The sequence below is a fragment of the Nothobranchius furzeri genome, chromosome 2, assembly GCF_043380555.1.
Source record: "Nothobranchius furzeri strain GRZ-AD chromosome 2, NfurGRZ-RIMD1, whole genome shotgun sequence".
Classification (NCBI taxonomy): Eukaryota; Metazoa; Chordata; class Actinopteri; order Cyprinodontiformes; family Nothobranchiidae; genus Nothobranchius; species Nothobranchius furzeri.
Window position 1 is genome coordinate 65,265,497 of NC_091742.1, and position 24,177 is coordinate 65,289,673.

General features: G+C 41.1%; 5 non-coding genes and 44 pseudogenes across 5 annotated transcripts; all 49 read left to right on the plus strand.

The window, feature by feature from the left end:
- Positions 1 to 150: 150 nt before the first annotated feature.
- Positions 151 to 269, plus strand: LOC139068036 (5S ribosomal RNA; annotated as a pseudogene).
- A 356-nt stretch (positions 270 to 625) lies between these two features.
- On the plus strand, positions 626 to 744 carry LOC139066654 (5S ribosomal RNA). Its single transcript, XR_011519558.1, has one exon. It is a non-coding gene; the product is annotated as a 5S ribosomal RNA (ribosomal RNA).
- Positions 745 to 1,099: 355 nt separating this feature from the next.
- Positions 1,100 to 1,218, plus strand: LOC139067312 (5S ribosomal RNA; annotated as a pseudogene).
- A 353-nt stretch (positions 1,219 to 1,571) lies between these two features.
- Positions 1,572 to 1,690, plus strand: LOC139067087 (5S ribosomal RNA; annotated as a pseudogene).
- Positions 1,691 to 2,045: 355 nt separating this feature from the next.
- LOC139067955 (5S ribosomal RNA) lies at positions 2,046 to 2,164 on the plus strand (annotated as a pseudogene).
- Positions 2,165 to 2,520: 356 nt separating this feature from the next.
- Positions 2,521 to 2,639, plus strand: LOC139066821 (5S ribosomal RNA; annotated as a pseudogene).
- A 355-nt stretch (positions 2,640 to 2,994) lies between these two features.
- On the plus strand, positions 2,995 to 3,113 carry LOC139068100 (5S ribosomal RNA; annotated as a pseudogene).
- Positions 3,114 to 3,466: 353 nt separating this feature from the next.
- On the plus strand, positions 3,467 to 3,585 carry LOC139067175 (5S ribosomal RNA; annotated as a pseudogene).
- A 355-nt stretch (positions 3,586 to 3,940) lies between these two features.
- On the plus strand, positions 3,941 to 4,059 carry LOC139066819 (5S ribosomal RNA; annotated as a pseudogene).
- A 353-nt stretch (positions 4,060 to 4,412) lies between these two features.
- Positions 4,413 to 4,531, plus strand: LOC139067201 (5S ribosomal RNA; annotated as a pseudogene).
- A 356-nt stretch (positions 4,532 to 4,887) lies between these two features.
- LOC139067224 (5S ribosomal RNA) lies at positions 4,888 to 5,006 on the plus strand (annotated as a pseudogene).
- A 352-nt stretch (positions 5,007 to 5,358) lies between these two features.
- LOC139067922 (5S ribosomal RNA) lies at positions 5,359 to 5,477 on the plus strand (annotated as a pseudogene).
- Positions 5,478 to 5,830: 353 nt separating this feature from the next.
- LOC139067503 (5S ribosomal RNA) lies at positions 5,831 to 5,949 on the plus strand (annotated as a pseudogene).
- A 353-nt stretch (positions 5,950 to 6,302) lies between these two features.
- On the plus strand, positions 6,303 to 6,421 carry LOC139067899 (5S ribosomal RNA; annotated as a pseudogene).
- Positions 6,422 to 6,773: 352 nt separating this feature from the next.
- LOC139067923 (5S ribosomal RNA) lies at positions 6,774 to 6,892 on the plus strand (annotated as a pseudogene).
- Positions 6,893 to 7,245: 353 nt separating this feature from the next.
- Positions 7,246 to 7,364, plus strand: LOC139067504 (5S ribosomal RNA; annotated as a pseudogene).
- Positions 7,365 to 7,717: 353 nt separating this feature from the next.
- LOC139067900 (5S ribosomal RNA) lies at positions 7,718 to 7,836 on the plus strand (annotated as a pseudogene).
- Positions 7,837 to 8,188: 352 nt separating this feature from the next.
- On the plus strand, positions 8,189 to 8,307 carry LOC139068047 (5S ribosomal RNA; annotated as a pseudogene).
- Positions 8,308 to 8,662: 355 nt separating this feature from the next.
- LOC139067269 (5S ribosomal RNA) lies at positions 8,663 to 8,781 on the plus strand (annotated as a pseudogene).
- A 353-nt stretch (positions 8,782 to 9,134) lies between these two features.
- Positions 9,135 to 9,253, plus strand: LOC139067474 (5S ribosomal RNA; annotated as a pseudogene).
- Positions 9,254 to 9,608: 355 nt separating this feature from the next.
- LOC139067815 (5S ribosomal RNA) lies at positions 9,609 to 9,727 on the plus strand (annotated as a pseudogene).
- Positions 9,728 to 10,082: 355 nt separating this feature from the next.
- LOC139066970 (5S ribosomal RNA) lies at positions 10,083 to 10,201 on the plus strand (annotated as a pseudogene).
- Positions 10,202 to 10,558: 357 nt separating this feature from the next.
- On the plus strand, positions 10,559 to 10,676 carry LOC139067585 (5S ribosomal RNA; annotated as a pseudogene).
- Positions 10,677 to 11,031: 355 nt separating this feature from the next.
- LOC139067749 (5S ribosomal RNA) lies at positions 11,032 to 11,150 on the plus strand (annotated as a pseudogene).
- A 353-nt stretch (positions 11,151 to 11,503) lies between these two features.
- LOC139067078 (5S ribosomal RNA) lies at positions 11,504 to 11,622 on the plus strand (annotated as a pseudogene).
- A 353-nt stretch (positions 11,623 to 11,975) lies between these two features.
- Positions 11,976 to 12,094, plus strand: LOC139068117 (5S ribosomal RNA; annotated as a pseudogene).
- Positions 12,095 to 12,447: 353 nt separating this feature from the next.
- LOC139068015 (5S ribosomal RNA) lies at positions 12,448 to 12,566 on the plus strand (annotated as a pseudogene).
- A 354-nt stretch (positions 12,567 to 12,920) lies between these two features.
- LOC139067144 (5S ribosomal RNA) lies at positions 12,921 to 13,039 on the plus strand (annotated as a pseudogene).
- A 358-nt stretch (positions 13,040 to 13,397) lies between these two features.
- On the plus strand, positions 13,398 to 13,516 carry LOC139068118 (5S ribosomal RNA; annotated as a pseudogene).
- A 353-nt stretch (positions 13,517 to 13,869) lies between these two features.
- Positions 13,870 to 13,988, plus strand: LOC139067025 (5S ribosomal RNA; annotated as a pseudogene).
- Positions 13,989 to 14,342: 354 nt separating this feature from the next.
- On the plus strand, positions 14,343 to 14,461 carry LOC139067472 (5S ribosomal RNA; annotated as a pseudogene).
- A 353-nt stretch (positions 14,462 to 14,814) lies between these two features.
- Positions 14,815 to 14,933, plus strand: LOC139066974 (5S ribosomal RNA; annotated as a pseudogene).
- Positions 14,934 to 15,287: 354 nt separating this feature from the next.
- Positions 15,288 to 15,406, plus strand: LOC139068369 (5S ribosomal RNA). Its single transcript, XR_011519968.1, has one exon. It is a non-coding gene; the product is annotated as a 5S ribosomal RNA (ribosomal RNA).
- Positions 15,407 to 15,759: 353 nt separating this feature from the next.
- LOC139068106 (5S ribosomal RNA) lies at positions 15,760 to 15,878 on the plus strand (annotated as a pseudogene).
- A 353-nt stretch (positions 15,879 to 16,231) lies between these two features.
- Positions 16,232 to 16,350, plus strand: LOC139067145 (5S ribosomal RNA; annotated as a pseudogene).
- Positions 16,351 to 17,179: 829 nt separating this feature from the next.
- On the plus strand, positions 17,180 to 17,298 carry LOC139067026 (5S ribosomal RNA; annotated as a pseudogene).
- Positions 17,299 to 17,652: 354 nt separating this feature from the next.
- On the plus strand, positions 17,653 to 17,771 carry LOC139067386 (5S ribosomal RNA; annotated as a pseudogene).
- A 353-nt stretch (positions 17,772 to 18,124) lies between these two features.
- LOC139067218 (5S ribosomal RNA) lies at positions 18,125 to 18,243 on the plus strand (annotated as a pseudogene).
- Positions 18,244 to 18,597: 354 nt separating this feature from the next.
- Positions 18,598 to 18,716, plus strand: LOC139067382 (5S ribosomal RNA; annotated as a pseudogene).
- Positions 18,717 to 19,072: 356 nt separating this feature from the next.
- LOC139066958 (5S ribosomal RNA) lies at positions 19,073 to 19,191 on the plus strand (annotated as a pseudogene).
- Positions 19,192 to 19,544: 353 nt separating this feature from the next.
- Positions 19,545 to 19,663, plus strand: LOC139068370 (5S ribosomal RNA). The gene has a single exon (XR_011519969.1). It is a non-coding gene; the product is annotated as a 5S ribosomal RNA (ribosomal RNA).
- Positions 19,664 to 20,016: 353 nt separating this feature from the next.
- On the plus strand, positions 20,017 to 20,135 carry LOC139068107 (5S ribosomal RNA; annotated as a pseudogene).
- Positions 20,136 to 20,488: 353 nt separating this feature from the next.
- Positions 20,489 to 20,607, plus strand: LOC139067817 (5S ribosomal RNA; annotated as a pseudogene).
- An 825-nt stretch (positions 20,608 to 21,432) lies between these two features.
- Positions 21,433 to 21,551, plus strand: LOC139066440 (5S ribosomal RNA). The gene has a single exon (XR_011519340.1). It is a non-coding gene; the product is annotated as a 5S ribosomal RNA (ribosomal RNA).
- A 353-nt stretch (positions 21,552 to 21,904) lies between these two features.
- On the plus strand, positions 21,905 to 22,023 carry LOC139068016 (5S ribosomal RNA; annotated as a pseudogene).
- Positions 22,024 to 22,377: 354 nt separating this feature from the next.
- On the plus strand, positions 22,378 to 22,496 carry LOC139066664 (5S ribosomal RNA). The gene has a single exon (XR_011519569.1). It is a non-coding gene; the product is annotated as a 5S ribosomal RNA (ribosomal RNA).
- A 353-nt stretch (positions 22,497 to 22,849) lies between these two features.
- Positions 22,850 to 22,968, plus strand: LOC139068067 (5S ribosomal RNA; annotated as a pseudogene).
- Positions 22,969 to 23,321: 353 nt separating this feature from the next.
- LOC139067956 (5S ribosomal RNA) lies at positions 23,322 to 23,440 on the plus strand (annotated as a pseudogene).
- A 352-nt stretch (positions 23,441 to 23,792) lies between these two features.
- LOC139068017 (5S ribosomal RNA) lies at positions 23,793 to 23,911 on the plus strand (annotated as a pseudogene).
- The last annotated feature ends 266 nt before the right edge of the window (positions 23,912 to 24,177 follow it).

Sequence of the window (24,177 nt, forward strand, 5' to 3'; positions counted from 1 at the left end):
GTCTAAAGAAGAGCAACAATGATGAAGACAACTGTTTAACTTAGCCTTTTACCTCTATATGCAAGAATCTAGTCTTTGCAGTGGGCGACGCAATCATACCTTGACAAATACACAAGGGATTTTTCAGAGATTTTTCAAGGTTTTCCTTGTGCTTACCGCCATACCACCCCGAAAAAGCCTGGTCCCGTCTGATCTCGGAAGCAATCCAGAGTTGGGCCTGGTCAGTACCTGTATGGGAGACCTCTTGGGAATACCAGGTGCTGTAAGTTTTTTCACTAATTTGTTATAAAATACAGTTTTTTTTCACTTCACCACAGCTTTGAACAGCTTCGTCATTGAATAATTTTAAAGCCAGGTGTTCCACACGAACAGCACACACTTGTTGGTAATAAACCTCCTTTGATTTGTCCCTAGCAATAATGTCTCATTGCTGGCATTTTAGAGACAAGAAATGGGGTGGGAGCCAATTGTTAGAGTCTAAAGAAGAGCAACAATGATGAAGACAACTGTTTAACTTAGCCTTTTACCTCTATGTGCAAGAATCTAGTCTTTGCAGTGGGCGACACAATCATACCTTGACAAATACACAAGGGATTTTTCAGAGATTTTTCAAGGTTTTTCCTTCGCTTACAGCCATACCACCCTGAAAAAGCCCAATCCCCTCTGATCTTGGAATCAATCCAGGGTTGGGCCTGGTCAGTACCTGTATGGGAGACCTCTTGGGAATACCAGGTGCTGTAAGCTTTTTCATTAATTTGTTATAAAATACAGTTTTTTTCACTTCACCACAGCTTTGAACATCTTAGTCATTGAATAATTTTAAAGCCAGGTTTTCCACACGAACTGCACACACTTGTAGGAAATAAACCTCCTTTGATTTGTCCCTAGCAATAATGTCTCAGTGCTGGCATTTTAGAGACAAGAAATGGGGTGGGAGCCAATTGTTAGAGTCTAAAGAAGAGCAACAATGATGAAGACAACTGTTTAACTTAGCCTTTTACCTCTATATGCAAGAATCTAGTCTTTGCAGTGGGCGACACAATCATACCTTGACAAACACACAAGGGATTTTCAAGAGATGTTTCAAGGTTTTTCCTTCGCTTACAGCCATACCACCCTGAAAAAGCCCGATCCCCTCTGATCTTTGAATCAACCCAGGGTTGGGCCTGGTCAGTACCTGTATGGGAGACCTCTTGGGAATACCAGGTGCTGTAAGCTTTTTCACTAATTTGTTATAAAATACAGTTTTTTTCACTTCACCACATCTTTGAACAGCTTCGTCATTGAATAATTTTAAAGCCAGATGTTCCACACGAACTGCACACACTTGTTGGTAATAAACCTCCTTTGATTTGTCCCTAGCAATAATGTCTCAGTGCTGGCATTTTAGAGACAAGAAATGGGGTGGGAGCCGATTGTTACTCGAAAAAAGAGCAACAGTGATGAAGACAACTGTTTAACTTAGCCTTTTACCTCCATATGCAAGAATCTAGTCTTTGCAGTGGGCGACACAATCATACTTTGACATATACACAAGGGATTTTTCAGAGATTTTTCAAGGTGTTTTCTTCGCTTACGGCCATACCACCCTGAAAAAGCCCGATCCCGTCTGATCTCGGAAGCAATCCAGGGTTGGGCCTGGTCAGTACCTGTATGGGAGACCTCTTGGGAATACCAGGTGCTGTAAAATTGTTCACTAATTTGTTATAAAATACAGTTTTTTTCACTTCACCACAGCTTTGAACAGCTTCGTCATTGAATAATTTTAAAGCCAGGTGTTCCACACGAACTGCACACACTTGTTGGTAATAAACCTCCTTTGATTTGTCCCTAGCAATAATGTCTCAGTGCTGGCATTTTAGAGACAAGAAATGGGGTGGGAGCCAATTGTTAGAGTCTAAAGAAGAGCAACAATGATGAAGACAACTGTTTAACTTAGCCTTTTACCTCTATATGCAAGAATCTAGTCTTTGCAGTGGGCGACGCAATCATACCTTGACAAATACACAAGGGATTTTTCAGAGATTTTTCAAGGTTTTCCTTGTGCTTACAGCCATACCACCCCGAAAAAGCCCGGTCCCGTCTGATCTCGGAAGCAATCCAGAGTTGGGCCTGGTCAGTACCTGTATGGGAGACCTCTTGGGAATACCAGCTGCTGTAAGCTTTTTCCCTAATTTGTTATAAAATACAGTTTTTTTTCACTTCACCACAGCTTTGAACAGCTTCGTCATTGAATAATTTTAAAGCCAGGTGTTCCACACGAACAGCACACACTTGTTGGTAATAAACCTCCTTTCATTTGTCCCTAGCAATAATGTCTCATTGCTGGCATTTTAGAGACAAGAAATGGGGTGGGAGCCAATTGTTAGAGTCTAAAGAAGAGCAACAATGATGAAGACAACTGTTTAACTTAGCCTTTTACCTCTATATGCAAGAATCTAGTCTTTGCAGTGGGCAACACAATCATACCTTGACAAATACACAAGGGATTTTTCAGAGATTTTTCAAGGTTTTTCCTTCGCTTATAGCCATACCACCCTGAAAAAGCCCAATCCCCTCTGATCTTGGAATCAATCCAGGGTTGGGCCTGGTCAGTACCTGTATGGGAGACCTCTTGGGAATACCAGGTGCTGTAAGCTTTTTCACTAATTTGTTATAAAATACAGTTTTTTTCACTTCACCACAGCTTTGAACATCTTAGTCATTGAATAATTTTAAAGCCAGGTGTTCCACACGAACTGCACACACTTGTTGGAAATAAACCTCCTTTGATTTGTCCCTAGCAATAATGTCTCAGTGCTGGCATTTTAGAGACAAGAAATGGGGTGGGAGCCAATTGTTAGAGTCTAAAGAAGAGCAACAATGATGAAGACAACTGTTTAACTTAGCTTTTTACCTCTATATGCAAGAATCTAGTCTTTGCAGTGGGCGACACAATCATACTTTGACATATACACAAGGGATTTTTCAGAGATTTTTCAAGGTGTGTCATTCGCTTACGGCCATACCACCCTGAAAAAGCCCGATCCCGTCTTATCTCAGAAGCAAGCCAGGGTTGGGCCTGGTCAGTACCTGTATGGGAGACATCTTGGGAATACCAGGTGCTGTAACCTTTTTCACTAATTTGTTATAAAATACAGTTTTTTTCACTTCACCACATCTTTGAACAGCTTCGTCACTGAATAATTTTAAAGCCAGGTGTTCCACACGAACTGCACACACTTGTTGGTAATAAACCTCCTTTGATTTGTCCCTAGCACTAATGTCTCAGTGCTGGCATTTTAGAGACAAGAAATGGGGTGGGAGCCAATTGTTAGTCTAAAGAAGAGCAACAATGATGAAGACAACTGTTTAACTTAGCCTTTTACCTCTATATGCAAGAATCTAGTCTTTGCAGTGGGCGACACAATCATACCTTGACAAATACACAGGGGATTTTTCAGAGATTTTTCAAGGTTTTTCCTTCGCTTACGGCCATACCACCCTGAAAAAGCCCGATCCCGTCTGATCTCGGAAGCAATCCAGGGTTGGGCCTGGTCAGTACCTGTATGGGAGATCTCTTGGGTATACCAGGTGCTGTAAGCTTTTTCACTAATTTGTTATAAAATACAGTTTTTTTCACTTCACCACATATTACAACAGCTTCGTCATTGAATAATTTTAAAGCCAGGTGTTCCACACGAACTGCACACACTTGTTGGTAATAAACCTCCTTTGATTTGTCCCTAGCAATAATGTCTCAGTGCTGGCATTTTAGAGACAAGAAATGGGGTGGGAGCCAATTGTTAGAAACTAAAGAAGAGCAACAATGATGAAGACAACTGTTTAACTTAGCCTTTTACCTCTATATGCAATAATCTAGTCTTTGCAGTGGGCGACACAATCATACCTTGACAAATACACAAGGGATTTTCAAGAGATGTTTCAAGGTTTTTTCTTCGCTTACAGCCATACCACCCTGAAAAAGCCCGATCCCCTCTGATCTTGGAATCAACCCAGGGTTGGGCCTGGTCAGTACCTGTATGGGAGACCACTTGGGAATACCAGGTGCTGTAAGCTTTTTCACTAATTTGTTATAAAATACAGTTTTTTTCACTTCACCACATCTTTGAACAGCTTCGTCATTGAATAATTTTAAAGCCAGATGTTCCACACGAACTGCACACACTTGTTGGTAATAAACCTCCTTTGATTTGTCCCTAGCAATAATGTCTCAGTGCTGGCATTTTAGAGACAAGAAATGGGGTGGGAGCCGATTGTTACTCGAAAAAAGAGCAACAGTGATGAAGACAACTGTTTAACTTAGCCTTTTACCTCCATATGCAAGAATCTAGTCTTTGCAGTGGGCGACACAATCATACTTTGACATATACACAAGGGATTTTTCAGAGATGTTTCAAGGTGTTTTCTTCGCTTACGGCCATACCACCCTGAAAAAGCCCAATCCCGTCTGATCTCGGAAGCAATCCAGGGTTGGGCCTGTTCAGTACCTGTATGGGAGACCTCTTGGGAATACCAGGTGCTGTAAGCTTTTTCACTAATTTGTTATAAAATACACTTTTTTTTCCACTTCACCACAGCTTTGAACAGCTTCGTCATTGAATAATTTTAAAGCCAGGTGTTCCACACGAACTGCACACACTTGTTGGTAATAAACCTCCTTTGATTTGTCCCTAGCAATAATGTCTCAGTGCTGGCATTTTAGAGACAAGAAATGGGGTGGGAGCCAATTGTTAGAGTCTAAAGAAGAGCAACATGATGAAGACAACTGTTTAACTTAGCCTTTTACCTCCATATGCAAGAATCTAGTCTTTGCAGTGGGCGACACAATCATACCTTGACAAATACACAAGGGATTTTTCAGAGATTTTTCAAGGTTTTTCCTTCTCTTACAGCCATACCACCCTGAAAAAGCCCGATCCCCTCTGATCTCGGAATCAATCCAGGGTTGGCCCTGGTCAGTACCTGTATGGGAGACCTCTTGGGAATACCAGGTGCTGTAAGCTTTTTCACTAATTTGTTATAAAATACAGTTTTTTTCACTTCACCACATCTTTGAACAGTTTCGTCATTGAATAATTTTAAAGCCAGGTGTTCCACACGAACTGCACACACTTGTTGGTAATAAACCTCCTTTGATTTGTCCCTAGCAAAATGTCTCAGTGCTGGCATTTTAGAGACAAGAAATGGGGTGGGAGCCAATTGTTACTGGAAAAAAGAGCAACAGTGATGAAGACAACTGTTTAACTTAGCCTTTTTCCTCCATATGCAAGAATCTAGTCTTTGCAGTGGGCGACACAATCATACCTTGACAAATACACAAGGGATTTTTCAGAGATTTTTCAAGGTTTTTCCATCGCTTACGGCCATACCACCCTGAAAAAGCCCGATTCCGTCTGATCTCGGAATAAATCCAGGGTTGGGCCTGTTCAGTACCTGTATGTGAGACCTCTTGGGAATACCAGCTGCTGTAAGCTTTTTCACTAATTTGTTAAAAAATACAGTTTTTTTCACTTCACCGCATCTTTGAACAGCTTCGTCATTGAATAATTTTAAAGCCAGGTGTTCCACACGAACTGCACACACTTGTTGGTAATAAACCTCCTTTGATTTGTCCCTAGCAATAATGTCTCAGTGCTGGCATTTTAGAGACAAGAAATGGGGTGGGAGCCGATTGTTACTCGAAAAAAGAGCAACAGTGATGAAGACAACTGATTAACTTAGCCTTTTACCTCCATATGCAAGAATGTAGTCTTTGCAGTGGGCGACACAATCATACTTTGACATATACACAAGGGATTTTTCAGAGATTTTTCAAGGTATGTCCTTCGCTTACGGCCATACCACCCTGAAAAAGCCCGATCCCCTCTGATCTCTGAAGCAATCCAGGGTTGGGCCTGGTCAGTACCTGTATGGGAGACCTCTTGGGAATACCAGGTGCTGTAAGATTTTTCACTAATTTGTTATAAAATACAGTTTTTTTTCACTTCACCACATCTTTGAACAGCTTCGTCATTGAATAATTTTAAAGCCAGGTGTTCCACACGAACTGCACACACTTGTTGGTAATAAACCTCCTTTGATTTGTCCCTAGCAATAATGTCTCAGTGCTGGCATTTTAGAGACAAGAAATGGGGTGGGAGCCAATTGTTACTCGAAAAAAGAGCAACAGTGATGAAGACAACTGTTTAACTTAGCCTTTTACCTCCATATGCAAGAATCTACTCTTTGCAGTGGGTGACACAATCATACCTTGACAAATACACAAGGGATTTTCAGAGATATTTCAAGGTTTTTCCTTCACTTACGGCCATACCACCCTGAAATACGCCGATCCTGTCTGATCTCGGAAGCAATCCAGGGTTGGGCCTGGTCAGTACCTGTATGGAAGACCTCTTGGGAATACCAGGTGCTGTAAGCTTCTTCACTAATTTGTTATAAAATACAGTTTTTTTCACTTCACCACATCTTTGAACAGTTTCGTCATTGAATAATTTTAAAGCCAGGTGTTCCACACGAACTGCACACACTTGTTGGTAATAAACCTCCTTTGATTTGTCCCTAGCAAAATGTCTCAGTGCTGGCATTTTAGAGACAAGAAATGGGGTGGGAGCCAATTGTTACTGGAAAAAAGAGCAACAGTGATGAAGACAACTGTTTAACTTAGCCTTTTTCCTCCATATGCAAGAATCTAGTCTTTGCAGTGGGCGACACAATCATACCTTGACAAATACACAAGGGATTTTTCAGAGATTTTTCAAGGTTTTTCCATCGCTTACGGCCATACCACCCTGAAAAAGCCCGATTCCGTCTGATCTCGGAATAAATCCAGGGTTGGGCCTGTTCAGTACCTGTATGTGAGACCTCTTGGGAATACCAGCTGCTGTAAGCTTTTTCACTAATTTGTTAAAAAATACAGTTTTTTTCACTTCACCGCATCTTTGAACAGCTTCGTCATTGAATAATTTTAAAGCCAGGTGTTCCACACGAACTGCACACACTTGTTGGTAATAAACCTCCTTTGATTTGTCCCTAGCAATAATGTCTCAGTGCTGGCATTTTAGAGACAAGAAATGGGGTGGGAGCCGATTGTTACTCGAAAAAAGAGCAACAGTGATGAAGACAACTGATTAACTTAGCCTTTTACCTCCATATGCAAGAATGTAGTCTTTGCAGTGGGCGACACAATCATACTTTGACATATACACAAGGGATTTTTCAGAGATTTTTCAAGGTATGTCCTTCGCTTACGGCCATACCACCCTGAAAAAGCCCGATCCCCTCTGATCTCTGAAGCAATCCAGGGTTGGGCCTGGTCAGTACCTGTATGGGAGACCTCTTGGGAATACCAGGTGCTGTAAGATTTTTCACTAATTTGTTATAAAATACAGTTTTTTTTCACTTCACCACATCTTTGAACAGCTTCGTCATTGAATAATTTTAAAGCCAGGTGTTCCACACGAACTGCACACACTTGTTGGTAATAAACCTCCTTTGATTTGTCCCTAGCAATAATGTCTCAGTGCTGGCATTTTAGAGACAAGAAATGGGGTGGGAGCCAATTGTTACTCGAAAAAAGAGCAACAGTGATGAAGACAACTGTTTAACTTAGCCTTTTACCTCCATATGCAAGAATCTACTCTTTGCAGTGGGTGACACAATCATACCTTGACAAATACACAAGGGATTTTCAGAGATATTTCAAGGTTTTTCCTTCACTTACGGCCATACCACCCTGAAATACGCCGATCCTGTCTGATCTCGGAAGCAATCCAGGGTTGGGCCTGGTCAGTACCTGTATGGAAGACCTCTTGGGAATACCAGGTGCTGTAAGCTTCTTCACTAATTTGTTATAAAATACAGTTTTTTTCACTTCACCACATCTTTGAACAGTTTCGTCATTGAATAATTTTAAAGCCAGGTGTTCCACACGAACTGCACACACTTGCTGGTAATAAACCTCCTTTGATTTGTCCCTAGCAATAATGTCTCAGTGCTGGCATTTTAGAGACAAGAAATGGGGTGGAAGCCAATTGTTACTCGAAAAAAGAGCAACAGTGATGAAGACAACTGTTTAACTTAGCCTTTTACCTCCATATGCAAGAATCTACTCTTTGCAGTGGGCGACACAATCATACCTTGACAAATACACAAGGGATTTTCAGAGATATTTCAAGGCTTTTCCTTCACTTACGGCCATACCACCCTGAAAAAGGCCGATCCTGTCTGATCTCGGAAGCAATCCAGGGTTGGGCCTTGTCAGTACCTGTATGGAAGACCTCTTGGGAATACCAGGTGCTGTAAGCTTCTTCACTAATTTGTTATAAAATACAGTTTTTTTCACTTCACCACATCTTTGAACAGTTTCGTCATTGAATAATTTTAAAGCCAGGTGTTCCACACGAACTGCACACACTTGCTGGTAATAAACCTCCTTTGATTTGTCCCTAGCAATAATGTCTCAGTGCTGGCATTTTAGAGACAAGAAATGGGGTGGGAGCCAATTGTTAGAGTCTAAAGAAGAGCAACAATGATGAAGACAACTGTTTAACTTAGCCTTTTACCTCTATGTGCAAGAATCTAGTCTTTGCAGTGGGCGACACAATCATACCTTGACAAATACACAAGGGATTTTTCAGAGATTTTTCAAGGTTTTTCCTTCGATTACAGCCATACCACCCTGAAAAAGCCCGATCCCCTCTGATCTCGGAATCAATCCAGGGTTGGCCCTGGTCAGTACCTGTATGGGAGACCTCTTGGGAATACCAGGTGCTGTAAGCTTTTTCACTAATTTGTTATAAAATACAGTTTTTTTCACTTCACCACATCTTTGAACAGTTTCGTCATTGAATAATTTTAAAGCCAGGTGTTCCACACGAACTGCACACACTTGTTGGTAATAAACCTCCTTTGATTTGTCCCTAGCAATAATGTCTCAGTGCTGGCATTTTAGAGACAAGAAATGGGGTGGGAGCCAATTGTTACTGGAAAAAAGAGCAACAGTGATGAAGACAACTGTTTAACTTAGCCTTTTTCCTCCATATGCAAGAATCTAGTCTTTGCAGTGGGCGACACAATCATACCTTGACAAATACACAAGGGATTTTTCAGAGATTTTTCAAGGTTTTTCCATCGCTTACGGCCATACCACCCTGAAAAAGCCCGATTCCGTCTGATCTCGGAATAAATCCAGGGTTGGGCCTGTTCAGTACCTGTATGTGAGACCTCTTGGGAATACCAGGTGCTGTAAGCTTTTTCACTAATTTGTTAAAAAATACAGTTTTTTTCACTTCACCGCATCTTTGAACAGCTTCGTCATTGAATAATTTTAAAGCCAGGTGTTCCACACGAACTGCACACACTTGTTGGTAATAAACCTCCTTTGATTTGTCCCTAGCAATAATGTCTCAGTGCTGGCATTTTAGAGACAAGAAATGGGGTTGGAGCCAATTGTTAGAGTCTAAAGAAGAGCAACAATGATGAAGACAACTGTTTAACTTAGCCTTTTACCTCTGTATGCAAGAATCTAGTCTTTGCAGTGGGCGACACAATCACACCTTGACAAATACACAAGGGATTTTTCAGAGATTTTTCAAGATTTTTCCAACGCTTACAGCCATACCACCCTGAAAAAGCCCCATCCCGTCTGATCTCGGGAGCAATCCATGGTTGGGCCTGGTCAGTACCTGTATGGGAGACCTCTTGGGAATACCAGGTGCTGTAAGCTTTTTCACTAATTTATTATAAAATACAGTTTTTTTCACTTCACCACATCTTTGAACAGCTTCGTCATTGAATAATTTTAAAGCCAGGTGTTCCACACGAACTGCACACACTTGTTGGTAATAAACCTCCTTTGATTTGTCCCTAGCAATAATGTCTCAGTGCTGGCATTTTAGAGACAAGAAATGGGGTGGGAGCCAATTGTTAGAGTCTAAAGAAGAGCAACAATTATGAAGACAACTGTTTAACCTAGCCTTTTACCTCTATATGCAAGAATCTAGTCTCTGCAGTGGGCGACACAATCATACCTTGACAAATACACAAGGGATTTTTCAGAGATTTTTCAAGGTTTTTCCATCGCTTACAGCCATACCACCCTGAAAAAGCCCGATCCCGTCTGATCTCGAAAGCAATCCAGGGTTGGGCCTGGTCAGTACCTGTATGGGAGACCTCTTGGGAATACCAGGTGCTGTAATCTTTTTCACTAATTTGTTATAAAATACACTTTTTTTTTTCACTTCACCACAGCTTTGAAAAGCTTCGTCATTGAATAATTTTAAAGCCAGGTGTTCCACACGAACTGCACACACTTGTTGGTAATAAACCTCCTTTGATTTGACCCTAGCAATAATGTCTCAGTGCTGGCATTTTAGAGACAAGAAATGGGGTGGGAGCCAATTGTTAGAGTCTAAAGAAGAGCAACATGATGAAGACAACTGTTTAACTTAGCCTTTTACCTCCATATGCAAGAATCTAGTCTTTGCAGTGGGCGACACAATCATACCTTGACAAATACACAAGGGATTTTTCAGAGATTTTTCAAGGAATTTCTTTCGATTACGGCCATACCACCCTGAAAAACCCAATCCCGTCTGATCTCGGAAGTTATCCAGGGTTGGGCCTGGTCAGTACCTGTAAGGGAGACCTCTTGGGAATACCAGGTGCTGTAAGCTTTTTCACTAATTTGTTATAAAATACAATTTTTTTCACTTCACCACAGCTTTGAATAGCTTCGTCATTGAATAATTTTAAAGCCAGGTGTTCCACACGAACTGCACACACTTGTTGGTAATAAACCTCCTTTGATTTGTCCCTAGCAATAATGTCTCAGTGCTGGCATTTTAGAGACAAGAAATGGGGTGGGAGCCAATTATTAGAGTCTAAAGAAGAGCAACAATGATGAAGAAACCTGTTTAACTTAGCCTTTTACCTCTATATGCAAGAATCTAGTCTTTGCAGTGGGCGACACAATCATACTTTGACAAATACACAAGGGATTTTTCAGAGATCTTTCAAGGTTTTTCCACTGCTTACGGCCATACCACCCTGAAAAAGCTTGATCCCGTGTGATCTCGGAAGTGATCCTGTGTTGGGCCTGGTCAGTACCTGTATGGGAGACCTCTTGGGAATACCAGGTGCTGTAAGCATTTTCACTAATTTGTTATAAAATACAGTTTTTTTCACTTCACCACATCTTTGAACAGCTTCGTCATTGAATAATTTTAAAGCCAGGTGTTCCACATGAACTGCACACACTTGTTGGTAATAAACCTCCTTTGATTTGTCCCTAGCAATAATGTCTCAGTGCTGGCATTTTAGAGACAAGAAATGGGGTGGGAGCCGATTGTTACTCGAAAAAAGAGCAACAGTGATGAAGACAACTGTTTAACTTAGCCTTTTACCTCCATATGCAAGAATCTAGTCTTTGCAGTGGGGGACACAATCATACCTTGACAAATACACAATAGATTTTTCAGAGATTTTTCAAGGTTTATCCTTCGCTTACAGCCATACCACCCTGAAAAAGCCCGATCCCGTCTGATCTCGGAAGCAATCCAGGGTTGGGCCTGGTCAGTACCTGTATGGGAGACCTCTTGGCAATACCAGGTGCTGTAAGCTTTTTCACTAATTTGTTATAAAATACAATTTTTTTCACTTCACCACAGCTTTGAACAGCTTCGTCATTGAATAATTTTAAAGCCAGGTGTTCCACACGAACTGCACACACTTGTTGGTAATAAACCTCCTTTGATTTGTCCCTAGCAATAATGTCTCAGTGCTGGCATTTTAGAGACAAGAAATGGGGTGGGAGCCGATTGTTACTCGAAAAAAGACCAACAGTGATGAAGGCAACTGTTTAACTTAGCCTTTTACCTCCATATGCAAGAATCTAGTCTTTGCAGTGGGCGACACAATCATACTTTGACATATACACAAGGGATTTTTCAGAGATTTTTCAAGGTTTGTCCTTCGTTTACGGCCATACCACCCTGAAAAAGCCCAATCCCGTCTGATGTCGGAAGCAATCCAGGGTTGGTACTGGTCAGTACCTGTATGGGAGACCTTTTGGGAATACCAGGTGCTGTAAGCTTTTTCACTAATTTGTTATAAAATACAGTTTTTTTCACTTCACCACATCTTTGAACAGCTTCGTCATTGAATAATTTTAAAGCCAGGTGTTCCACACGAACTGCACACACTTGTTGGTAATAAACCTCCTTTGATTTGTCCCTAGCAATAATGTCTCAGTGCTGGCATTTTAGAGACAAGAAATGGGGTGGGAGCCGATTGTTACTCGAAAAAAGAGCAACAGTGATGAAGACAACTGTTTAACTTAGCCTTTTACCTCCATATGCAAGAATCTAGTCTTTGCAGTGGGCGACACAATCATACTTTGACTTATACACAAGGGCTTTTTCAGACATTTTTCAAGGTGTGTCCTTCGCTTACGGCCATATCACCCTGAGAAAGCCTGATCCCGTCTGATCTAAGAAGCAATCCACGGTTGGGCCTGGTCAGTACCTGTATGGGAGACCTCTTGGGAATACCAGGTGCTGTATGCTTTTTCACTAATTTGTTATAAAATACAGTTTTTTTCACTTCACCACAGCTTTGAACAGGTTCGTCATTGAATAATTTTAAAGCCAGGTGTTCCACACGAACTGCACACACTTGTTGGTAATAAACCTCCTTTAATTTGTCCCTAGCAATAATGTCTCAGTGCTGGCATTTTAGAGACAAGAAATGGGGTGGGAGCCAATTGTTAGAGTCTAAAGAACAGCTACATGATGAAGACAATTGTTTAACTTAGCCTTTTACCTCCATATGCAAGAATCTAGTCTTTGCAGTGGGCAACACAATCATACCTTGACAAATACACAAGGGATTTTTCAGAGATTTTTCAAAAAATTTCCCTAGCTTACGGCCATACCACCCTGAAAAAGCCCGATCCCGTCTGATCTCGGAATCAATCCAGGGTTGGGCCTGCTCAATACCTGTATGGGAGACCTTTTGGGAATACCAGGTGCTGTAAGCTTTTTCACTAATTTGTTATAAAATACAGTTTTTTTTTTCACTTCACCACAGCTTTGAACAGCTTTGTCATTGAATAATTTTAAAGCCAGGTGTTCCACACGAACAGCACACACTTGTTGGTAATAAACCTCCTTTGATTTGTCCCTAGCAATAATGTCTCAGTGCTGGCATTTTAGAGACAAGAAATGGGGTGGGAGCCAATTGTTAGAGTCTAAAGAAGAGCAACAATGATGAAGACAACTGTTTAACTTAGCCTTTTACCTCTATGTGCAAGAATCTAGTCTTTGCAGTGGGCGACACAATCATACCTTGACAAATACACAAGGGATTTTTCAGAGATTTTTCAAGGTTTGTCCTACGTTTACGGCCATACCACCCTGAAAAAGCCCAATCCCGTCTGATGTCGGAAGCAATCCAGGGTTGGTACTGGTCAGTACCTGTATGGGAGACCTTTTGGGAATACCAGGTGCTGTAAGCTTTTTCACTAATTTGTTATAAAATACAGTTTTTTTCACTTCACCACATCTTTGAACAGCTTCGTCATTGAATAATTTTAAAGCCAGGTGTTCCACACGAACTGCACACACTTGTTGGTAATAAACCTCCTTTGATTTGTCCCTAGCAATAATGTCTCAGTGCTGGCATTTTAGAGACAAGAAATGGGGTGGGAGCCGATTGTTACTCGAAAAAAGAGCAACCGTGATGAAGGCAACTGTTTAACTTAGCCTTTTACCTCCATATGCAAGAATCTAGTCTTTGCAGTGGGTGACACAATCATACCTTGACAAATACACAAGGGATTTTTCAGAGATTTTTCAAGATTTTTCCATCGCTTACGGCCATACCACCCTAAAAAAGCCTGATCCCGTCTGATCTCGGAAGCAATCCAGGGTTGGGCCTGGTCAGTACCTGTATGGGAGACCTCTTGGGAATACCAGGTGCTGTAAGCTTTTTCACTAATTTGTTATAAAATACAGTTTTTTTCGCTTCACCACATCTTTGAACATTTTCGTCATTGAATAATTTTAAAGCCAGGTGTTCCACACGAACTGCACACACTTGTTGGTAATAAACCTCCTTTGATTTGTCCCTAGCAATAATGTCTCAGTGCTGGCATTTTAGAGACAAGAAATGGGGTGGGAGCCATTTTTTAGAGTCTAAAGAAGAGCAAAATGATGAAGACAACTGTTTAACTTAGCCTTTTACCTCCATATGCAAGAATCTAGTCTTTCCAGTGGGCGACACAATCATACTTTGACATATACACAAGGGATTTTTGAGAGATTTTTCAAGGAATTTCCTTCGCTTACGGCCATACCACCCTGAAAAAGCTTGATCCTGTCTGATCTCGGATTCAACCCAGGGTTGGGCCTGGTCAGTACCTGTATGGGAGACCTCTTGGGAATACCAGGTGCTGTAAGCTTTTTCACTAATTTGTTACAAAATACAGTTTTTTTCACTTCACCACAGCTTTGAACAAATTCGTCATTAAATAATTTTAAAGCCAGGTGTTCCACACGAACTGCACACACTTGTTGGTAATAAACCTCCTTTGATTTGTCCCTAGCAATAATGTCTCAGTGCTGGCATTTTAGAGACAAGAAATGGGGTGGGAGCCAATTGTTAGAGTCTAAAGAAGAGCAAAATGATGAGGCAACTGTTTAACTTAGCCTTTTACCTCCATATGCAAGAATCTAGTCTTTGCAGTGGGCGACACAATCATACCTTGACAAATACACAAGGGATTTTTCAGAGATTTTTCAAGGAATTTCCTTCGCTTACGGCCATACCACCCTGAAAAAGCCCGATCCCGTCTGATCTCGGAAGCAATCCAGGGTTGGGCCTGGTCAGTACCTGTATGGGAGACCTCTTGGGAATACAAGGTGCTGTAAGCTTTTTCACTAATGTGTTATAAAATACAGTTTTTTTCACTTCACCACATCTTTGAACAGTTTCGTCATTGAATAATTTTAAAGCCAGGTGTTCCACACGAACTGCACACACTTGTTGGTAATAAACCTCCTTTGATTTGTCCCTAGCAATAATGTCTCAGTGCTGGCATTTTAGAGACAAGAAATGGGGTGGGAGCCAATTGTTAGAGTCTAAAGAAGAGCAACATGATGAAGACAATTGTTTAACTTAGCCTTTTACCTCCATATGCAAGAATCTAGTCTTTGCAGTGGGCGACACAATCATACCTTGACAAATAAACAAGGGATTTTTGAGAGATTTTTCAAGGAATTTCCTTCGCTTACGGCCATACCACCCTGTAAAAGCCCGATCCCGTCTGATCTCGGAATCAATCCAGGGTTGGGCCTGGTCAGTACCTTTATGGGAGACCTCTTGGGAATACCAGGTGCTGTAAGCTTTTTCACTAATTTGATATAAAATACAGTTTTTTCACTTCACCACAGCTTTGAACAGGTTCGTCATTGAATAATTTTAAAGCCAGGTGTTCCACACGAACTGCACACACTTGTTGGTAATAAACCTCCTTCGATTTGTCCCTAGCAATAATGAATCAGTGCTGGAATTTTACAGACAAGAAATGGGGTGGGAGCCAATTGTTAGTGTCTAAAGAAGAGCAACATGATGAAGACAACTGTTTAACTTAGCCTTTTACCTCCATATGCAAGAATCTAGTCTTTGCAGTGGGCGACACAATCATACTTTGACATATACACAAGGGATTTTTCAGAGATTTTTCAAGACTTTTCTATCGCTTACAGCCATACCACCCTGAAAAAGCCCGATCCCGTCTGATCTCGGAAGCAATCCAGGGTTGGGCCTGGTCAGTATCTGTATAAGAGACCTCTTGGGAATACCAGGTGCTCTAAGGTTTTTCACTAATTTGTTATAAAATACAGTTTTTTTCACTTCACCACATCTTTGAACAGCTTCGTCATTGAATAATTTTAAAGCCAGGTGTTCCATACGAACTGCACACACTTGTTGGTAATAAACCTCCTTTGATTTGTCCCTAGCAATAATGTCTCAGTGCTGGCATTTTAGAGACAAGAAATGGGGTGGGAGCCGAATGTTACTCGAAAAAAGAGCAACAGTGATGAAGGCAACTGTTTAACTTAGCCTTTTACCTCCATATGCAAGAATCTAGTCTTTGCAGTGGGCAACACAATCATACCTTGACAAATACACAAGGGATTTTTCAGAGATTTTTCAAGGAATTTCCTTAGCTTACGGCCATACCACCCTGAAAAAGCCCGATCCCGTCTGATCTCGGAATCAATCCAGGGTTGGGCCTGCTCAATACCTGTATGGGAGACCTTTTGGGAATACCAGGTGCTGTAAGCTTTTTCACTAATTTGTTATAAAATACAGTTTTTTTTTCACTTCACCACAGCTTTGAACAGCTTTGTCATTGAATAATTTTAAAGCCAGGTGTTCCACACGAACAGCACACACTTGTTGGTAATAAACCTCCTTTGATTTGTCCCTAGCAATAATGTCTCAGTGCTGGCATTTTAGAGACAAGAAATGGGGTGGGAGCCAATTGTTAGAGTCTAAAGAAGAGCAACAATGATGAAGACAACTGTTTAACTTAGCCTTTTACCTCTATGTGCAAGAATCTAGTCTTTGCAGTGGGCGACACAATCATACCTTGACAAATACACAAGGGATTTTTCAGAGATTTTTCAAGGTTTGTCCTTCGTTTACGGCCATACCACCCAGAAAAAGCCCAATCCCGTCTGATGTCGGAAGCAATCCAGGGTTGGTACTGGTCAGTACCTGTATGGGAGACCTTTTGGGAATACCAGGTGCTGTAAGCTTTTTCACTAATTTGTTATAAAATACAGTTTTTTTCACTTCACCACATCTTTGAACAGCTTCGTCATTGAATAATTTTAAAGCCAGGTGTTCCACACGAACTGCACACACTTGTTGGTAATAAACCTCCTTTGATTTGTCCCTAGCAATAATGTCTCAGTGCTGGCATTTTAGAGACAAGAAATGGGGTGGGAGCCGATTGTTACTCGAAAAAAGAGCAACAGTGATGAAGACAACTGTTTAACTTAGCCTTTTACCTCTATGTGCAAGAATCTAGTCTTTGCAGTGGGCGACACAATCATACCTTGACAAATACACAAGGGATTTTTCAGAGATTTTTCAAGATTTTTCCATCGCTTACGGCCATACCACCCTAAAAAAGCCTGATCCCGTCTGATCTCGGAAGCAATCCAGGGTTGGGCCTGGTCAGTACCTGTATGGGAGACCTCTTGGGAATACCAGGTGCTGTAAGCTTTTTCACTAATTTGTTATAAAATACAGTTTTTTTCGCTTCACCACATCTTTGAACATTTTCGTCATTGAATAATTTTAAAGCCAGGTGTTCCACACGAACTGCACACACTTGTTGGTAATAAACCTCCTTTGATTTGTCCCTAGCAATAATGTCTCAGTGCTGGCATTTTAGAGACAAGAAATGGGGTGGGAGCCATTTTTTAGAGTCTAAAGAAGAGCAAAATGATGAAGACAACTGTTTAACTTAGCCTTTTACCTCCATATGCAAGAATCTAGTCTTTCCAGTGGGCGACACAATCATACTTTGACATATACACAAGGGATTTTTCAGAGATTTTTCAAGGTTTTTCCTTCGCTTACGGCCATACCACCCTGAAAAAGCTTGATCCTGTCTGATCTCGAATTCAACCCAGGGTTGGGCCTGGTCAGTACCTGTATGGGAGACCTCTTGGGAATACCAGGTGCTGTAAGCTTTTTCACTAATTTGTTACAAAATACAGTTTTTTTCACTTCACCACAGCTTTGAACAAATTCGTCATTAAATAATTCTAAAGCCAGGTGTTCCACACGAACTGCACACACTTGTTGGTAATAAACCTCCTTTGATTTGTCCCTAGCAATAATGTCTCAGTGCTGGCATTTTAGAGACAAGAAATGGGGTGGGAGCCAATTGTTAGAGTCTAAAGAAGAGCAAAATGATGAGGCAACTGTTTAACTTAGCCTTTTACCTCCATATGCAAGAATCTAGTCTTTGCAGTGGGTGACACAATCATACCTTGACAAATACACAAGGGATTTTTCAGAGATTTTTCAAGGAATTTCCTTCGCTTACGGCCATTCCACCCTGAAAAAGCCCAATCCCGTCTGATCTCGGAAGCAATCCAGGGTTGGGCCTGGTCAGTACCTGTATGGGAGACCTCTTGGGAATACCAGGTGCTGTAAGCTTTTTCACTAATTTGTTATAAAATACAGTTTTTTTCACTTCACCACATCTTTGAACAGTTTCGTCATTGAATAATTTTAAAGCCAGGTGTTCCACACGAACTGCACACACTTGTTGGTAATAAACCTCCTTTGATTTGTCCCTAGCAATAATGTCTCAGTGCTGGCATTTTAGAGACAAGAAATGGGGTGGGAGCCGATTGTTACTCGAAAAAAGAGCAACAGTGATGAAGGCAACTGTTTTAACTTAGCCTTTTACCTCCATTTGCAAGAATCTAGTCTTTGCAGTGGGCGACACAATCATACTTTGACAAATACACAAGGGATTTTTCAGAGATTTTTCAAGGTTTGTCCTTTGCTTACGGCCATACCACCCTGAAAAAACCCAATCCCGTCTGATCTCGAAAGCAATCCAGGGTTGGGCCTGGTCAGTACCTGTATGGGAGGCCTCTTGGGAATACCAGGTGCTGTAAGCTTTTTCACTAATTTGTTATAAAATACAATTTTTTTTCACTTCACCACAGCTTTGAACAGCTTCGTCATTGAATAATTTTAAAGCCAGGTGTTCCACACGAACTGCACACACTTGTTGGTAATTAACCTCCTTTGATTTGTCCCTAGCAATAATGTCTCAGTGCTGGCATTTTAGAGACAAGAAATGGGGTGGGAGCCAATTGTTAGGGTCTAAAGAAGAGCAACAATGATGAAGACAACTGTTTAACTTAGCCTTTTACCTCTATATGCAAGAATCTAGTCTTTCCAGTGGGCGACACAATCATACCTTGACAAATACACAAGGGATTTTTCAAAGATTTTTCAAGGTTTTTCCATCGCTTATGGCCATACCACCCTGAAAAAGCCCGATCCCGTCTGATCTCGGAATCAATCCAGGGTTGGGCCTGGTCAGTACCTGTATTGGAGACCTCTTGGGAATACCAGGTGCTGTAAGCTTTTTCACTAATTTGTTATAAAATACAATTTTTTCACTTCACCACAGCTTTGAACAGGTTCGTCATTGAATAATTTTAAAGCCAGGTGTTCCAAACAAACTGCACACACTTGTTGGTAATAAACCTCCTTTGATTTGTCCCTAGCAATAATGTCTCAGTGCTGGCATTTTAGAGACAAGAAATGGGGTGGGAGCCAATTGTTAGAGTCTAAAGAAGAGCAACATGATGAAGACAATTGTTTAACTTAGCCTTTTACCTCCATATGCAAGAATCTAGTCTTTGCAGTGGGCGACACAATCATACCTTGACAAATAAACAAGGGATTTTTGAGAGATTTTTCAAGGAATTTCCTTCGCTTACGGCCATACCACCCTGTAAAAGCCCGATCCCGTCTGATCTCGGAATCAATCCAGGGTTGGGCCTGGTCAGTACCTTTATGGGAGACCTCTTGGGAATACCAGGTGCTGTAAGCTTTTTCACTAATTTGATATAAAATACAGTTTTTTCACTTCACCACAGCTTTGAACAGGTTCGTCATTGAATAATTTTAAAGCCAGGTGTTCCACACGAACTGCACACACTTGTTGGTAATAAACCTCCTTCGATTTGTCCCTAGCAATAATGAATCAGTGCTGGAATTTTACAGACAAGAAATGGGGTGGGAGCCAATTGTTAGTGTCTAAAGAAGAGCAACATGATGAAGACAACTGTTTAACTTAGCCTTTTACCTCCATATGCAAGAATCTAGTCTTTGCAGTGGGCAACACAATCATACTTTGACATATACACAAGGGATTTTTCAGAGATTTTTCAAGACTTTTCTATCGCTTACAGCCATACCACCCTGAAAAAGCCCGATCCCGTCTGATCTCGGAAGCAATCCAGGGTTGGGCCTGGTCAGTATCTGTATAAGAGACCTCTTGGGAATACCAGGTGCTCTAAGGTTTTTCACTAATTTGTTATAAAATACAGTTTTTTTCACTTCACCACATCTTTGAACAGCTTCGTCATTGAATAATTTTAAAGCCAGGTGTTCCACACGAACTGCACACACTTGTTGGTAATAAACCTCCTTTGATTTGTCCCTAGCAATAATGTCTCAGTGCTGGCATTTTAGAGACAAGAAATGGGGTGGGAGCCGAATGTTACTCAAAAAAAGAGCAACAGTGATGAAGGCAACTGTTTAACTTAGCCTTTTACCTCCATATGCAAGAATCTAGTCTTTGCAGTGGTCGACACAATCATACTTTGACAAGTACACAAGGGATTTTTCAGAGATTTTTCAAGGTTTGTCATTCGCTTACGGCCATACCACCCTGAAAAAGCCCAATCCCGTCTGATCTCGGAAGCAATCCAGGGTTGGGCCTGGTCAGTACCTGTATGGGAGACCTTTTGGGAATACCAGAAGCTGTAAGCTTTTTCACTAATTTGTTATAAAATACAATTTTTTTCACTTCACCACAGCTTTGAACAGCTTCGTCATTGAATAATTTTAAAGCCAGGTGTTCCACACGAACTGCACACACTTGTTGGTAATAAACCTCCTTTGATTTGTCCCTAGCAATAATGTCTCAGTGCTGGCATTTTAGGGACAAGAAATGGGGTGGGAGCCGATTGTTACTCGAAAAAAGACCAACAGTGATGAAGGCAACTGTTTAACTTAGCCTTTTACCTCCATATGCAAGAATCTAGTCTTTGCAGTGGGCGACACAATCATACTTTGACATATACACAAGGGATTTTTCAGAGATTTTTCAAGGTTTGTCCTTCGTTTATGGCCATACCACCCTGAAAAAGCCCAATCCCGTCTGAGGTCGGAAGCAATCCAGGGTTGGTACTGGTCAGTACCTGTATGGGAGACCTTTTGAGAATACCAGGTGCTGTAAGCTTTTTCACTAATTTGTTATAAAATACAGTTTTTTTCACTTCACCACATCTTTGAACAGCTTCGTCATTGAATAATTTTAAAGCCAGGTGTTCCACACGAACTGCACACACTTGTTGGTAATAAACCTCCTTTGATTTGTCCCTAGCAATAATGTCTCAGTGCTGGCATTTTAGAGACAAGAAATGGGGTGGGAGCCGATTGTTACTCGAAAAAAGAGCGACAGTGATGAAGACAACTGTTTAACTTAGCCTTTTACCTCTATATGCAAGAATCTAGTCTTTGCAGTGGGTGACACAATCATACTTTGACATATACACAAGGGATTTTTCAGAGATTTTTCAAGGTGTGTCATTCGCTTACGGCCATACCACCCTGAAAAAGCCCGATCCCGTCTGATCTCGGAAGCTATCCAGGGTTGGGCCTGGTCAGTACCTGTATGGGAGACCTCTTTGGAATACCAGGTGCTGTAAGCTTTTTCACTAATTTGTTATAAAATACAGTTTTTTTCACTTCACCACAGCTTTGAACAGCTTCGTCATTGAATAATTTTAAAGCCAGGTGTTCCACACGAACTGCACACACTTGTTGGTAATAAACCTCCTTTGATTTGTCCCTAGCAATAATGTCTCAGTGCTGGCATTTTAGAGACAAGAAATGGGGTGGGAGCCGATTGTTACTCGAAAAAAGAGCAACAGTGATGAAGACAACTGTTTAACTTAGCCTTTTACCTCCATATGCAAGAATCTAGTCTTTGCAGTGGGCGACACAATCATACTTTGACTTATACACAAGGGCTTTTTCAGACATTTTTCAAGGTGTGTCCTTCGCTTACGGCCATATCACCCTGAGAAAGCCTGATCCCGTCTGATCTAAGAAGCAATCCACGGTTGGGCCTGGTCAGTACCTGTATGGGAGACCTCTTGGGAATACCAGGTGCTGTATGCTTTTTCACTAATTTGTTATAAAATACAGTTTTTTTCACTTCACCACAGCTTTGAACAGGTTCGTCATTGAATAATTTTAAAGCCAGGTGTTCCACACGAACTGCACACACTTGTTGGTAATAAACCTCCTTTAATTTGTCCCTAGCAATAATGTCTCAGTGCTGGCATTTTAGAGACAAGAAATGGGGTGGGAGCCAATTGTTAGAGTCTAAAGAACAGCTACATGATGAAGACAATTGTTTAACTTAGCCTTTTACCTCCATATGCAAGAATCTAGTCTTTGCAGTGGGCAACACAATCATACCTTGACAAATACACTAGGGATTTTTCAGAGATTTTTCAAGGAATTTCCTTAGCTTACGGCCATACCACCCTGAAAAAGCCCGATCCCGTCTGATCTCGGAAGCAATCCAGGGTTGGGCCTGGTCAGTACCTGTATGGGAGACCTCTTGGGAATACCAGGAGCTGTAAGCTTTTTCACTAATTTGTTAGAAAATACAGTTTTTTTCACTTCACCACATCTTTGAACAGTTTCGTCATTGAATAATTTTAAAGCCAGGTGTTCCACACGAACTGCACACACTTGTTGGTAATAAACCTCCTTTGATTTGTCCCTAGCAATAATGTCTCAGTGCTGGCATTTTAGAGACAAGAAATGGGGTGGGAGCCAATTGTTAGAGTCTAAAGAAGAGCAACAATGATGAAGAAAACTGTTTAACTTAGCCTTTTACCTCTGTATGCAAGAATCTAGTCTTTGCAGTGGGCGACAATCATACCTTGACAAATACACAAGGGATTTTTCAGAGATTTTTCAAGGTTTTTCCATCGCTTACAGCCATACCACCCTGAAAAACCCCGATCGCGTCTGATCTCGGAAGCAATCCAGGTTTGGCCCTGGTCAGTACCTGTATGGGAGACCTCTTGGGAATACCAGGTGCTCTAAGCTTTTTCACTAATTTGTTATAAAATACAGTTTTTTTCACTTCACCACATCTTTGAACAGCTTTGTCATTGAATAATTTTAAAGCCAGGTGTTCCACACGAACTGCACTCACTTGTTGGTAATAAACCTCCTTTGATTTTTCCCTAGCAATAATGTCTCAGTGCTGGCATTTTAGAGACAAGAAATGGGGTGGGAGCCGATTGTTACTCGAAAAAAGAGCAACAGTGACGAAGACAACTGTTTAACTTAGCCTTTTACCTCCATATGCAAGAATCTAGTCTTTGCAGTGGGCGACACAATCATACCTTGACAAATACACAAGGGATTTTTCAGAGATTTTTCAAGGAATTTCCTTCGCTTACAGCCATACCACCCTGAAAAATCCTGATCCCGTTTGATCTCGAAAGCAATCCAGGGTTGGGCCTGGTCAGTACCTGTATAGGAGACCTCTTGGGAATACCAGTTGCTGTAAGCTTTTTCACTAATTTGTTATAAAATACAGTTTTTTCACTTCACCACAGCTTTGAACAGCTTCGTCATTGAATAATTTTAAAGCCAGGTGTTCCACACGAACTGCACACACTTGTTGGTAATAAACCTCCTTTGATTTGTCCCTAGCAATAATGTCTCAGTGCTGGCATTTTAGAGACAAGAAATGGGGTGGGAGCCGATTGTTACTCGAAAAAAGAGCAACAGTGATGAAGACAACTGTTTAACTTAGCCTTTTACCTCCATATGCAAGAATCTAGTCTTTGCAGTGGGCGACACAATCATACTTTGACTTATACACAAGGGCTTTTTCAGACATTTTTCAAGGTGTGTCCTTCGCTTACGGCCATATCACCCTGAGAAAGCCTGATCCCGTCTGATCTAAGAAGCAATCCACGGTTGGGCCTGGTCAGTACCTGTATGGGAGACCTCTTGGGAATACCAGGTGCTGTATGCTTTTTCACTAATTTGTTATAAAATACAGTTTTTTTCACTTCACCACAGCTTTGAACAGGTTCGTCATTGAATAATTTTAAAGCCAGGTGTTCCACACGAACTGCACACACTTGTTGGTAATAAACCTCCTTTAATTTGTCCCTAGCAATAATGTCTCAGTGCTGGCATTTTAGAGACAAGAAATGGGGTGGGAGCCAATTGTTAGAGTCTAAAGAACAGCTACATGATGAAGACAATTGTTTAACTTAGCCTTTTACCTCCATATGC